Here is a 16,508-nt window from a genome sequence, read left to right on the forward strand (position 1 = left end):
GAGAGAGAGAGAGAGAGAGAGAGAGAGTTTATATTTAACCTTTATTTGGGCTGAGGTACATCATGCATCACAAGGCTCTGCATTCAGTCCCCAGCACCATAAAAATATAACGTACTCTTGCTTTCACAGGAAATGAAAAGAGTTTAAGACTTTTATTATTCCACCTCAAAAGTAAAAGCATACATCCCTAGAAAACAGATTTAGCATTTTAATAACCAAAATGTACAATGCAATCTTATATACTGAATTTTTGTGTCATAAACAATTATTATAAAATATTTTGCTCTAATGATGAAATGGGACTATCCTGAAGCTTAAGAAATAAATTCACAGAAAAATTCTATTGCCTGATGTTGAAAGACATTTAAGTTTGAAAATCACTATTTTCCTAAGATCTTCTTTGAAACCACCTTCCTTCTTTCTTGCTCACTTTCCCATTCTTCTATACAAACAAAGCCAACCATTTACCTTTTATCAGTGAAAACTTAGCTTTGATATTGCATCTATGAACAAAAATACCTTAACAACAACAGTGAAAAGCTAAACATTGAGTAAACATTGAAAGAATATATAGATGCTCTTGATTTGGCATGAGTCTTTCTATTAGCAGTAAATTAAAAGGGAAGGATTGGATTTTGGCATCCTGGATATTGTATATCTGAATTAGGGAAGGAAAAGGGAATAACAACAACAAAAAAGGTTTACTTAAAATAATTTTTTCCCAAGTCTTTCCATTTCCTAACAAATGGGGCAATGTCATTCTTTCTGATGGAGGCATAGAATTCCATTGTGTATATATACCACATTTTCTTAATCCATGCATCTACTGAGGGGCATCTGGGTTGGTTCCATATCTTAGCTATAGTAAATAATGCTGCAATAAACATAGTTGTGCTGGTAGCTTTAGTATGATCTTGTTTGTGATCATTTGGGTAAATGCCCAAAAATGGGATTGCTGGGTCATAAGATGATTTTTTTGTTACTTTGTATGTCCCTCCCCCACCGTATGACCCCTGTTTTCACTGTATTTGATGGTGGTATAATTTGTGGAGGGGAAAGGAAAAAACAAATTGCTTAAATAGGGATACAGGTGGACCCATTGCAACAATGAGATGTACAAGACCTTATGTTGAAAAATGAACTTTACAACTTTGGCAGGGGAGGGAGGGATGGGAAGGGATGGGAAGGGGAAACAAAGGAGGAGGCAACAATGCTTGATAAGAAATGTATTCATTGACCTGCTCATGTAATTGTAACCTTTCTATATGGTATTTTCTCAATAATTAAAAAATAAACCATGGAAACTCCATTCAAGATTCTGAGTTTTTCCAATTTGGTTATTATCTGTGGATGTACCTTGGCCTTTGATAGCTCCTATGCATAGGCCCCAGTGCTGATGAAATTAAAGATGAATGATCTAAGTCAAAGCTCCTTCTTATCATTGGCTTGGGAAATTTTAGAACCCTCCATTAAAGCTAAGACTGTAGTAATAGCACTTTGTGTTTAGAACCATTTTGTTTGAGGTTCTTTTAGCTTGTTTTCCTTTTTTGAGAAAAATTGCTTTTTCATTTTTCTCTTTATCTTCTGTGCTTGTAATCTTACTGAATCATAAATTTCTGTCTTACTTTAAGTAGACTATCTATCTATGATTTTAAACAGTTCCTGGTTTCCCAAGTCTCTTGCCATTTGCCGCATTGTTTTCTATCTATTCAGGCTTGATTTAGTTTCTGCACCTGGCTCTTGCCTCTTGTATCCCTTGCCACCTTAACAGCTCATGCTTATTTGTTAAATGATGTAATAGAAAACATTATGAACATTGAGATTTAAAACCCAGAAAACATTTACAGATGGTATAACCTGGGTTCACCTCTCTGTGCCTCATGTCACGTGTAAAAGAATATATTAAAACTCATCTATTAGTCATGAGTGAATGGTATGAAAAGAGCTTATTGAAGTGGCAGGTATTTAGTAGTTGTTCAATGCCTATCATTTACTATTTCCCAATTAGATACATGCCCCACTCCATCATACATCAACCAACCCCACTGACTGGAAACCCATTCCTGGCTGGTTAGACTGTTTCCCTGATCACCCCACTGACAAATAGGACTATATGGATCATGCCATGATGCAGTCTACTATCTGAATCTTTCAACTTGTTATTACTTGCCATACTTCTTTTCAACACCTGTCTTAACAAGTTAACTACTTGCTAAGAGTTAACATTTCCATTTCTAGCCCATCAACATAATTAGTCCTGGAAGAACTCTAAGGAAGGAAAGAATAGAATCAATAAATATATAATCTCCAATTTGCCTGTGACTCATTAAAATAATATTCAGAATCTTAAAAAAATCATAAATTTAACAACAAAAACATGATTAAAGCTTTGTTTCTTTTTTCCACATATATTTTTTTTTGTTGTAAAAATACTGTACAGAGGGGTTACAGTTACATGAGTAGGGTAATGAGTACATTTCCTATCAAGCATTGTTACCACCTCTTTGTTTTTTCCCTACCATCCCTTCCCTCTCCACCTCTCCAACTCCCCCCCCCCGAAATTGTAAAGTTTGTTTTTCAACATAGTGTCTTGTACATCTCATTGTTACAATGGGTCGACTTGTATCCTTATTTAAGCAGTTTGTTATATCCCTTCCCCTCCCCAAATTATAAAAATGTATATACAAGATACAGGACACCGGACTCAGATGCAGTGAAAACAGGGGTTATACCATGGGGGAAGAACATACAAAAGAAACAAGAGAATCACATAGTGCATTATAAGTATGTTAAAAATAGCAAAAAACCACTTGTGTCCCTATCTTGGGGTTCATTTCACTTAACACCATTTTATATGGTGTTTTTGACATTTTTTTGCTTGTTCTAGACATGTAATAGTTATTGCAAATAAGGGAAACCATGGGACCTATGTTTCTTTGGGCCTGGCTTACTTCAGAGAGTACAATTTTTTCCAAGTCTTTCCATTTCCTAACAAATGGGGCGATAACATTCTTTCTGATGGAGGCATAGAATTCATCTATCTATCTATCTATCTATCTATCTATCTATCTATCTATCTATCTACCACTTTTTTGGCTTTAAAATGTTTAATGTTTTTTATTGTAAAGATAGTGTACAGAGGGGTTACAGTTACATGAGTAAGGTAATTGTTACATCCTTTGTTTTTCCCCTACCATCCCTCCCTACCTTCCCAACTCCCTGCCCCAAGTTGTAAAGTTTGTTTTCAACATAATGTCTTGTACATCTTATTGTTACAATGGGTCAACCTATATCCTTGTTTGAGCAGTTTTTTAAAATTTTCCTTCCCCTCCCCAAATTAGAAAAATATATAAACAAAATGCAGGGCACCGACAAACAGTGAAAACAGGGGTTATACTGTGGGGGAAGAACATACAAAAGAAACAAAAAAAATCACATAGTACATTTTAGATACATTAAAAACAATAGCAAGAAAGGGAAAACAAGTTGTGTCCCCAATCTTGGGGTTAATTTCACTTAACATCATCTTGTATGGTCATACGTACATGGCTTTTGATCTTTTCTGCTTGTCCTTAACTTATACTAGTTATTGCAAAAAAAAAAAAAAAAGGGAAACCATGGGACCTGTGTTTCTTTGGGCCTGGCTTACTTCACTTAATATAATTTTTTCTAAGTCTTCTCATTTCCTAACAAATGGGGGGGGATGTCATTCTTTCTAATAGAAGCATAGAATTCCATTGTATACGTATACCACATTTTCTTGATCTACTGAGGGGCATCTGGGTTGGTTCCATAGCTTAGCTATGGTAATTAATGCTGTGATAAGCATATTTGTGCTAGTAGCTTTAGTATAACCTTGTTTGTGATCATTTGGGTAAATGCCCAAAAGAGGGAATGCTGGGTCATAGGGGAGCTCCATGTCTTTTGATGAACCTCCATTTTGCTTTCCAAAGTGGTTGAACAAGTTTACACTCCCACCAACAATGTAGTAGTGTTCCTTTTTGGCCATAGCCCCTCCAGCATCTGTTGTTATTAGATTTCTTGATTATAGCCATTCTAACTGGGGTGAGGTGGAATCTCAATATTGTCTTGATTTGCATTTCTTTTATGGTTAGAGAAGTTGAGCATTTATTCATGTGTTTATTGGCCATTCTTATTTCCTCTTCAGAGAAGTCTCTCTTTAAGTCTTTAGCCCACTTATTTATTGGGCAGTTGTTTCTTTGAGGATTTGTTGGGGGACAGAAGAAGCAATCCAAAAATTCGTATGGAACAATGAAAGACCCGGAACAGCAAAAACAATTCTTAGCAGAAAGAACAGCACTGGAGGAATATCAATTCCAAATTTCAAACTCTACTACAAAGCCATAGTAATCAAAACAGCTTGGTACTGGCACAAGAACAGACCTCAGGACCAATGGAATAGGACTGAAGACCCAGAAATGAACCCATAGAACTATAGCCACCTAATCTTTGACAGGGGAGCTAAAAAAATAGAATGGAAGAAATATAGCCTTTTCAGTAAGTGGTGCTGGCAAAATTGGTTAAACATCTGTAGAAAACTAAAGCTAGATCCTTATATATCACCCTGCACCAGAATCAACTCCAAATAGATAAAAGACCTCAAAGTCAAAGCAGACACCCTGAAAACATTACAGGATGGAATAGGAGAAATTCTAAGGCTCCTTAGCAAAGGCTGAAATTTTCTTAATAGAGACTCAGAAACATAACAAATCAAAGAAAGGTTGGGCAAATGGGATTGCATGAAATGCAGAGCTTCTGCATGGCAAAGGACATAGCTAGCAAGATCAATAGAAAGCTTATGACTGGGAGAAGATCTTCACTAGCCATACTATGGACAAGGGTCTCATATCTAAAATATATTTAGAACTCAAAAAATTAAAGCTTTGTTTCTTATAGTTTCCCCCACACCTTCCATACAAAACCTCTTGATAATGCTCTGTCTATTTCCCAAACCAGAAAATCAATGGCATTTAGTCTTTTCACTTCTTTGCAATGTGCCTTACTGCAATCTGATGTTTTCTTCCTCTATGGTCCTATTTCATGAATTTGTCATCAGCTGTAATTTAGACGCTTGTTCTGTCATAAGTAGATAATTTTGGCTTTTTCCTAATCAATAGCTCAGTAATTGTCACCAAAAAATGGCCTATTTTTTCTTTCAGTAGTATTTGTACTCCTTTGGTTTTGTGGCTCTCACTTTGAAGAGTTGAAAAAACATAGTAACCCAGGGTATCAGAAACAAGCATAACATTTTAAATAATGAACATCATACCCTTACTATATGGTTACCCAGGCAAGCTTGACCAGCCAAGTTACATAAACATCGACTTTTAGAATAGCACCCCTTTCTACATGTGGACAACTTTGGTGGTTTGAAATGTATTCTGTAAATCTTTAAATATTTCTTGATCTTTATTTTGTCTCTTGCAGTCATATGAAATAAACATGATTTATACTAGTAAACCACTGTAACTTTCGAAGCCAGCTATGTTTTCTTTCTATACTCAGTTGTCAGAGCTCAAATATCTTATTTATCAGCTTTTCCTTTTATTCTAGTTGGAAAACTAATCTTCATGAACATCATCACATTTGGCATAAAGTTAGAAACTTATTTTTCTTCATGATAATGCAAGAGAAATATTGATCATCAAAATAATGGACGTTAGATTTTGTATGTCGGAAATAAACAGCAATATATAATATATAAAATATTCTATACAATAGAATATTTATATCAAATGATATTTTTGTACATGTATCACCATTGATTTTAGCGTGCTTACCTTAGAGATAGAGTGACCAATCATGTGTAGCATGATTTTAAAAATTGCTAATGTGCTTTTATCTCCTAAAGTCTACAAGCCCAGCTCTACTTAATGTGAGACAGCCTTCTGCCTGAGAGAGGAGGAGAATTTATTATAAAGAATGATGAAGAGAGAGAGAATAATCTATCAATTCTGACATGAAAAACAGGATGAAAGCAAAATAAAAGCATTATAAACCAGACTATGATCTTGAGAGATGATTTTCCAGTGCCTTCATTTTTCCCTTTAGCGTAACAGAAGGATCCAATTGTAGATAAACGAGTTGCCAGCAAAATCATGCACTGAGAGAAGCCGAATGTAGAAGCAAAGCCAACCTCTTTGCCACGCTGGGAATGGTAATGGGAAGGGGCCAGAAAATAAGACAGGGAAGAGCACATTGATCAGGTATGTCCCCTTACTTCCCCGTTCTTCACAGAGTGCAGTAATCCAGGGTGCCAGCTGTGAGGGAGGAAAGTGAGAGTTCAGCCTCTCCTTGTTCTTCAGAGAAAAATCTCTCCAACTTGCCCTGCATCAAATTTACTTCCATGTTCTTTATGGTACAGTGTTGCTAGGGAGTCATAGGTCCCAAAGTTAACTTTCCTTAGGTACCCTCAGCTCCCAAGAGGTTGGAAGCTGAGCCTGTGGGTCCGCATTGGTGTCTGCCTGAGGGTGTACTGACAGGGGCCAAAGCACTGGAGCCAGGAGACACAAAAGTGAGACCAGAAAAGGAGTGAACTTGGCTTTGATCACTTTTGGGGTGAGGAGAGGAGGGAAGGAAAGGAAGGAAGAGAGGAAGAGGAAGGAGGAGGAAAAAAGGAGAAGAAGAGGAGAGGAAGAGAGTGGGAGGGGGGAAGGAAGGGAGGGGAAGAGAAGACAGAAGTGGCAGACTCTAACCAAGAGTACAAGACAGTAGCCACCAACCAGGCATAATCTAGGAGATCAGCCCATCATACTCACGATCACCATGTTTGTCCATGTGACACTGGTCTCCACTTCCACTAGATGAGAAGAAAGAGACAGAGGGAATTCAGGAGTCAGAGCTCTTTCCTTACCAAACAGACTGAATATTGCCGGAAGATACTATTTAATTTATCAAATCACATCAGGCTTAAACTAGGTTAGATATGCATTCAATTTGTTTCCCTTTGAACTGGAAGATAGGAGCTCCAGGAGAAAAACTATACACAACAAATAAGCAACACATACTGTGCATATCTAAGTTGTTTGTGTTAAAAATTTTGACCCAAATTATGTACTGACTATTTCCCCCAAGTCCTCCATTTGCATTTGCAAGCAGGAAAGAAATCGTCCCAGTGATTTGTTATCTAAAGTTTACTGGTGCATGAAGTTAATCTCAACTTTCTATTCATGTCGGGGTTTATTTGCACATGGTGTACTACATTAATTTTTCAGTAGAGTTTTTATGTATTTTTATTAAAGTATACTTTTTCTTTGACATTTAAAAGCCCTGGTGGTATTGCTGAAACTAATGCATGTGTTTGTGGGTTTGATTCATATCAGCTTCTTGGCTTACTGTTTGTGTTTGTCTTCAGGGAGAATGGGGCAGAAAGTCCTGTCGAACCTTCCCTGTTCATTCAATATTAATCTAGGATTTTTCATGTTCCTAGGGTATATATTCTCTATGCTTATTTGTTACAGAGCTAGAGAACCTGACAAATTCATTAATTTTAGTGAAAATAATCTCTAGTATTTTACTGCTGAAACCCAGAGTTAAAGTTACTGAATTCTTTTTATGATACTGGATTGTGATGCTCTTTATTTCCAGAAAGACTTGGATTTGTTGAGATTGATGGTTCTGGGGAATCTCATCTTATCATTGAAGACATAAAGATATAATTTGTATCTACTGTATTTACTGGCAGAGCAAAGGGATTATTTTATGAAGTTAAAAAACTTGCTGGAGTTAGTGTTTTCAATTAAGTAAAAACATTGAAATAGTAGATACCTTTACTGCTTCTTTTTTTTTTGCCTTCCTCCTCTTCCTCCTGTTCTTCCCCCCTCCTTCTTCTTTCTTCTTCTTCTCCTTCTTCTTCTTCTTCGTGATCTTGATGTGGTTCTAGTATTAACAGAGATTTGCTTTTGAAACATCTTTATAAAACAATTAACAAAGATTTGTTTTTGAAACATCTTTATAAAACAAGCTTAGATTGTCTAAAAACTTATATTTGGCAAAACTAGTTCAGTATCTTGAATCTGATGTTTGCCTCTGTTCTCACATGTTTTATCAGTTTTATTCTCATTATCAATTTCACACCCGAAGCAGTGTGGGGCTGAAAATGAAAGACTGGAGAAAAGAGATAATTAAAACAAATTTCTCAACTATAATTAGAAATTAGGACAAAATGTATGAATAAAAATAGCATGCTAAATGTTTAATGCTTGAAGGTCAGCCGTTTGCAGTTAGGTGATTCTTCTTTCTGTCAGTGCTGATAAATATTGAAGGATAGATATTTTATGGACTACTTCTAGTATGTTGTAATATCAATTTCTTCTTCTGTAAAGTAAATCTGAATTTTTTTTTTTGGGTCTGGTCGTGGGGCCTGAACTCTGGGCCTGGGCATTGTCCCTCAGCTCTTTAGGTCAAGGCTAGCGCTCTACCACTTGAGCCATAGTGCCACTTCCGGCTTTTTCCTTTTTGCTTATGTGGTGCTGGGGAGTCGAACCCAGGGGCTCAGGCATGCAAGGCAAGCACTCTACCACTGAGCCACCTTCCCAGCCCAATCTGAATGTTTTTTGCAGGCTTGAAGACTAGGTTTTGTAAGCTGGATTTTTTTTCCATGTATCAACTGTTACCTCCATCCATCCTTCCCCAACACCTGCAAGCTGGTGTTTGTGTTGGCATTTATTAATGGGTTTGGCCTCAATTGCTCAGATCAGGCTTAATTTTAACTTTCCTCAAACATCTCCTAAGTTATCCTATTTTTATTTGAAAGCTTTATTTCTCTTCAGTGCTCTTGAAGTTGTCTACACTTTAATAATCTAGTTTTCCAGGTGAGTTTCTATTTCTGTTTTTATCTTCTAGCTACATTCTGCAGCATATGAAGGAAGCTTGGTTTGGTATGAGAATTGCTGGTAAAATTCACTTTCATCCCATCCCTAATTTGAGAAAGATTTCAAGGCTATTTAAAATGATGAAGTTCTTGACCCTCTCCCAATTTTATCAACAGAGCTCTTGTAGAATTAATTCTCCACTTATGGAAGTCTAACATGATTTTTTTTTAAAGTAAGACTCTCCAAAGGATGAGGCAGATTTCGTAACAGGCCAAGAAGTTAGTGATTTGAACATGGAACTGGACCTGAATCATCATGTAGCTTTAAAAAAAATCATTTACTCATTGTGTGTGTGTGTGTGTGTTTGTGCATATGTTTAAAAATGTTTCAATGTGAGATATCTCAGATATAAATACTTATGCTTGCTGTGCAGCCACAGTTTAGAGAGGAACAACAATCAAATAAACAGTGATGAATGAACATTTGACCACTGACCATCTACTTTGAAATCAGAACCATATCAATTCCCTTTAGCTCCTAGAAGTTCTCTTCTGATTTCATATCTATTTTTCTCACTCAAAAGCACCTATTCTCCTGGATTTCAATGAAAACATAATTTTCATTTTCTTTGATATTTTACCTTAAAGTATTGTCTAAATATGTTGCTTGGCATGTTCTTATTGGTACTTTATATACATTGAATCATGTTATGTCTATTTTTCCTTTAAAAAGGAGAACTTGCCTTCAAAAACTCATCTACTTTTGGGTGCTAGTGTTCTCACATCTGTAATTCTAGCTTTGTAGGAGGCTGAGATTTGGAAGATTGTAGCTTGAAGCCATTCTAGAAAGAAAAGTTCATGAGATCCTATTTCCAGAATAACTAGCAAAAGGTCAGGCTAGACCCATGGCTCAGCTGGTAGAGCACCAGTCAAGCAAGTAAGTGGAGAAAGTGTGAGGCTCTGAGTTAAAACCCCAGCACCACCAAGAACAAAAGCAAAGAGTCCCACAAAACCTCAGCGTTTATGCTTTCTTCCTTTCATATTCACAATACATCTAAGTATACATGAATTATAAACATGTATTGATACATTTAAGTATAATTAATTTATTTTTCTTTACTGTGTGTCATTCATTTGTTGTCTGGATATATTATCAACTATTACTTAATCTTCTCTTGCCATATATGTATACATATTATATCCATGAGAACAATTTTATTAAAAATCCTATGAACATAGGGCCAGACTGGTGGCAGTTGCTTTAATTCCTATCATATGGGACACTATCTCAAATGTGGTACTTTATATTCAATGAAGTTATATATGTTTACAAAGAAGAATGAAATGTATGCAGGAAAAATGTCTGGAATTTAAGATCATCATTTTAAGTGAGATAAGCCAAGCTCAGAAAGACAAATATGATATGTTTTCACATGTAGGTAGAATAATAGTAATAATGCTATGATTATAAAAAAGAAACTGCAGACTGTTTCTTATCTTTTAATCCTACTTACAAGGAGGGCTACGATTTACATGGAATGGTACCTAGAACAAAAGAGGCATTTGTTGCATAAATCAACTGAGAAAGAGACCATATTTTATTTCTCCAAAGACCCAGAACCTTATGTGCCTATAAGTCCACCTTTGATGTCTTAGATCAAAAAAGCATCTCTTAATTTTAAAGCTCTAAGCTGGCAATCTTAATTTTCACAGACACAGATAGTTTGTCTTCTTTATAATGATATTTTCTATTTTATTTTTATGTTCAATATAATATTTCTCTATCCCATTGTGCATATATTACTCTTTTGTCCCCAGACAATGCTGAAGTGCCTGGAAACATCTGTGGTCACTCATGTCATTCTCAAAGGATTGTAGAATTGAATGATGCAAACACTGTGTCTCTGATGTCTTAAAGAAAAGAGGAGTGAGTAGTCGTGGTTGTATAACCTGGTGGCTCAGGGGATTCTCTCACTATGATATTAGCTGCACTGTATCGTCTACAGATGAAACCAGAATAACAGACTCTCACAAAGGCTGGTGAGGTATTGAATTGTTGAGATTAGGGCTTCTTCATTAGTTATTCAGAGCTTGAGGCGCACTCTGCCACTGAGCTCTTTGGAATGGACGTTTTGATCAGAGAATCAAATCCTTGAAATACAGCGGAAAAAGCATTGATTCAGGGAGTAATAGATCTGGACTGCTTCCTGCCTTCCGCATTATTTACTAGCTGTTCTGCTTTAGGTACATTTCTCAGGAGGTAGTCAGGTTTCTTTGATGTCAAAGAAAGCCAATAGAGGTGTTGCTTCCCCTCAGCCTCCTACTCCCCATATAGCCCCTGACCTTTTCTGTCTTGTGATGATGCTGATCCTTTGATCCTGGGCACCTTTGCCAGTTTGATTAGGTTCAGGTTTGGTACTTATAGGAGATTGAGGAGTGATTGGAGGGAGTAGCTGTTGTCTTCTTGCTCTGCCTGTGTCCCTGCTTCTGTGCTCACATCTCCTGATCCTGCATTCACCTACTCCTGTGAGACAACCCTTTCCACTCTTCTTGTTCTCACAGTTTCTAACCTTTAGCATCACTATCAATATCCTCTTCATCAAATAATTATTTTATTTTAGTTTTTGTAGCTGGGTGAATTCCATTGCCTTCTAGGACCCTTTCACAGAAACTCAACTATGCTTAATGAAAGAGATTTAGACTATCCAAGCCTAGTTTGATAGATCAGGTTCATGTTAATGTTCCCAGGGCTTCATCTTTCTCAGCACTGGTGATCTGCTTGACTACTCTGCGTCAGTGGTTAATGGTTTACAGTAGGCAAGATGACCACCAACAGTCTCAGATCATTGCTATGACTCCTTAGTGGCTTGAAATGGGAGTGTTTCTCTTGAATTCTATATTAAAATGCACAAAGGAATTCTTGGTCCAGCTTCACATATTTCTACTCTTACAGTCATAGGAAGACAGGTAGTGGTAAGAGAAAGGATACCATGGAATGGGAGATGTGGTTCTCTTAAGGATGTGATACTTATGGGCAAAAATAGTTGCTTTCAATTGGTATTCTTAGTCTCCAGAATGGAGTTAAGGTCTATCTCATAGGGTTGTGGGTGGAAATAAAGGATATAAAGCAAACTTCAAGGAATTTGCCTGCACCTTATAAGTGGCAACCATTATTGTTATTTCAACTCCTGGAACTGTGCAATCTTCTTTATTAGTTCTTAATTTTATGATCCCACATTACTTCATTGTGTTGCCTAAGAGTAGAATCTATGGTCAGTGAAGACATGATGGAAACAACTGAGAATTTTCAGCTGCAAAATACTGAACATTACTTGCACACTGGTAGCTCATGCCTATAATCCTAGCTACCCAGGAGAATGAAATCTGAATATCATGGTTTGAAACCAACCTCAGGCAGGAAAGTCCAATTAACCACCAAAAAAGTCAGAAATGGAGCTGTGGTTCAAGTAATAGAGTGCTAGCCTTGAACACAAAATAGCTTAGGGACAGTGCGCAGGCCCTGATTTCAGCCCCTCCCGCCTCCCCCCCCCAAGAAAAAGAACATTAAGATGACTAATTGTATAATTTCAAACCATTTTGTATATATTATTATTTAAAATGTAATCAGCAATCTTCTGAGATGACATGATTATCATTCCCACCTTACAAAGTAATTCAGATTTAGATAGATATGAGAGATCTTGACCAATGTTCCATAGTTTGTACTCAGAAGACTCAGGACTCTAGGCAAATCTCTTACTGAGTTTTTATTATTATTATTGTGAAAATACTGTACAGAGGGGTTACAATTACATGGGCAAAATAATGAGTACATTTCTTATCAAGCATTGTAACCTCCTCCTTTGTTTCCCCTTCCCATCCCTTCCCAGCAGGGGTTATACCGTGGGGGAGGGACATACAAAGCAATAAAGAAATAATCTTTTTTTTTTTTGGGGGACCAGTCATGGAGCCTGAACTCTAGGCCTGGGAGCTGTCCCTTAGCTCTTCAGCTCAAGGCGAGTGCTCTACCACTTGAGCCACAGCGCCACTTCCGGCTTTTTTTTCTTTTTGCTTATGTGGTGCTGAGGAATCGAACCCAGGGCCTCAGGCATGCAAGGCAAGAACTCTACCACTGAGCCACCTTCCCAGCCCCCAAAGAAATAATCTTATAAATGTGTTAGAAACAATCACATGAAAGAAAAAAAAACATTTGAATACATATCTTAGGGTTCATTTTCCTAATTTCAACTTATCTGGCCTTTTCTGCTTGACTCAGACATATACTAGTTATTGCAAATAAGGGAAAACATGGGACCTCTGTTTCTTTGCTCCTGGATAACTTCACTTAATATAATAATTTTTCCCCAAGTCTTTCCATTTCCTAACAAATGTGGCAATGTCATTCTTTCTGATGGAGGCATAGAATTCCATTGTGTATATATACCACATTTTCTTGATCCATTCATCTACTGAGGGGCATCTAGGTTGGTTCCATATTTTACCTATAGTAAATAATGCTGCAATAAACATAGTCGTGCTGGTAGCTTTAGTGTGGTATTGTTTGTGAACATTTGGGTAAATGCCCAAAAGTGGGATTGCTGGGTCGTAAGGGAGCTCTATGTGGAGTCTTTTGAGGAACCTCCATACATCTTTACAAAGTGGTTGAACAAATTTACACTCCCTCCAACAATGTAGTAAGGTTCCCTTCTGTCCACATCCCCCCCAGCATCTGTTGTTATTAGAGTTCTTGATTATAGCCATTTTAACTGGGGTGAGGTGGCATTTCAATGTTATTTTGATTTGCATTTCTTTTATGGCTAGGGATGTTGAGACTTTCTTCATGTGTCTATTGGCCATCCTTCTTTCCTCTTCAGAGGAGTTTCTCTTTAAGTCTTTAAGTTCCAGGTATATTTTAAATATGGGACCTTCTCCCAATTCATGGGCTTTCTATTGATCTTGCTAGCTATGTCCTTTGCCATGGAGAAGCTTTGCAATTTCATACAATCCCATTTGTCCAACCTTTCTTTGATTTGTTGTGTTTCTGAGTCTCTATTAAGAAAATTTTGGCCTGTGTCAAAGAGACCTAGGGTTTCTCCTATTCCATCCTGTAATGTTTTCAGAGTGTCTGCTTTGACTCAGAGGTCTTTGAATGCATTTGGAGTTGATTCTGGTGCAGAGTGATATGTAAGGATCTAGCTTTAGTTTTCTACAAGTAGTTAACCAATTTTGCCAACACCATTTACTGAAGAGGCTGTCTTTCTTCCATTCTATTTTTTTAGCTCCATTATGGAAGATTAGATGGCTATAGGTCCGTAGGTTCATTTCTGGGTTTTCAATTCTATTCCATTGGTCCTGAGGTCTGTTCTTGGTACTGTGCCAGTACCAAAGTGTTTTGATTACTATGGCTTTGTAGTAGAGTTTCCAATTTGCTATTTATATTCCTCCAGCGCTGTTCTTTCTGTTGAGGATCGTTTTTGCTATTTGGGGTCTTTTATTGTTCCATATGAATTTTTGGATTGCCTCTTTTATTTCCTTGAAGAATGAGGTTGGAATATTGAAAGTATCCCATTGAATTTGTAGATAGCCTTGAGAAGTATTGCCATTTTCACGATGTTGATCTTTCCAATCCAGGAGCATAAGAGTTTTTGCCACTTTCTAAGTTCTGTTTTGATTTCCTTTTTCAAGTGTTTAAAGTTTTCATCATAGAGGTCCTTCACTTCTTTGGTTAAGTTAATTCCTAGGTATTTTATTTTTTGTGGGGCTATTACGAATGAAGTTGCTTTCCTAATTTCAGCCACACTTTTCTCATTGTTGGCATACAGAAAAGCCATTGATTTTTGAGGGTTAATTTTATACCCTGCTACTTTGCCAAAGTTTTGAATCAGCTTGAGTAATTTGGGAGTGGAATCTGTGGGATTCTTTAAATACAAGATCATGTCATCTGCAAAGAGCGAGAGTTTTACTTCTTCTTTCCCTGTTTGGATCCCCTTTATGTTTGCATCTTACTGAGTTTTTAATAGAGGTATGGTATCATGTTTTTAAAGAGTGCTAATTGAGCATTTTGAAATTGAGCAGTAATTTGCCTGAAACTCAGAAAACATTTTGACTTTTAATGATTTTTACATCATTATCATCAAATAGTTTCACAGAGAGGTTTCAACTTAACGTGCCCATTTTGCATACAAGACATCTTGAGTTGAGTTATCCCTCTCTCCTTCCCCCATCTGCTCCTGTCCCCATGCAACTTGTCAAATGTTCAGGAAACCATTTTATATCAGGAAGTGTTTTATGAAGTGTGAGAAACTGCACTATTATGAAAAATTGATTTTGACGGTTTTAGGCAAACATGAAATGGCTAAATCTTGTAAGTAATAAAAAAATAAGAAAACAAGATAAAATCCATCTCTCAGTTTTGGTGAGCTGCAGTAGAGATATCAATGGATCAAACCTCCTGCTATTTTAGTATCTTACATAATTCACTGTAAATATTGGTGTTTGTGAGTCTGTGAACTTCATGCTAGTTAGATATTTATCAGCAGTCTCCAAACTGGGCTTTTTGTGGTACACATTATTGGGTCCACTCTGGAATCAGGGTCTCTTTGTGAATCACTTTTTGGTTTAAGGGTTTATTTAGTGGTTTTTTTTGTGCTGGTCCTGGGGCTTGAACTCAAAGCCTGGGAGCTGTCCGTGAGCTTTTTTGCTCAAGGTTGGCACTCTACTACTTGACCCACAGCTCTACTTGCAGCTTTTTGGTAGTTAATGGGAGACAAAAGTCCTGCAGACTTTCCTGCCTGCTTTTGAAACACAATGATCAGATCTTGGCCTCCTGAGTACTTAGGATTGATTATAGGTGTGAGACACAGCCTCTAGGTGGGTTCATTTAATTTTAAGTCAATGGTTGGAATTAACAAACAACTAGGTGGCATTAATCTATTTTTGGTAACTAATATTGACCCAGCCTATTTATTTAACTGTAGATTAAAAAAATGTAATGAAGAATCAGAGAATCCAAATCTGACTTTTTTATAAAACATCAAACAAATATCATTCTGCATGTTCTGAACACCAGATCTTTACAGAAAATGTTTTATTCTTTCAGCTTTGTTTAATTTTAATATGCCTTGGGGTAACTAGGACACTGTTAAGCACTCATCCTTTGCTCCAGGGTTTCTTAAATTACTTGCCTGTAAATCTCAATGTGTGGTTGCCTTTGGTTGCCATAGCAACTTCCTTGGTGTCAATATATGTCCAGGGCACTTGAAAACCAAAAGATATTCCTAAGTATGTAATAACATATAAAGGAATGCAAAGCGGATGTTTAAGCATTATTATTTATTTATTTCTAGTTTTATAGAATGCAAAAGAAAAAAAATCAATTGACACAGCCTTTAAGATAGCTGCGGAGGTCTAGACTCAGTTTTATAAGCCTAGAATAAAAAAGTAGATTTTTTTTATCTCTGTGAGATGAATAATACATACTTATGTTCAGTTACTGCTAGAATAGGAAAAGATGTAGTTGTTTGTGACATGTATGATTTATCATTCTTTGTGATGACCTATGTTAAAAAACCCAAAGGTAGGGGCTGGGAAGGTGGCTCAGTGGTAGAGTGCTTGCCTTGCATGCCTGAGGCCCTGGGTTCAATTCCTCAGCACCACATAAGCAAAAAGAAAAAAG

This window comes from Dipodomys ordii, unplaced genomic scaffold, assembly GCF_000151885.1.
Source record: "Dipodomys ordii isolate 6190 unplaced genomic scaffold, Dord_2.0 Scaffold17, whole genome shotgun sequence".
NCBI lineage: Eukaryota > Metazoa > Chordata > Mammalia > Rodentia > Heteromyidae > Dipodomys > Dipodomys ordii.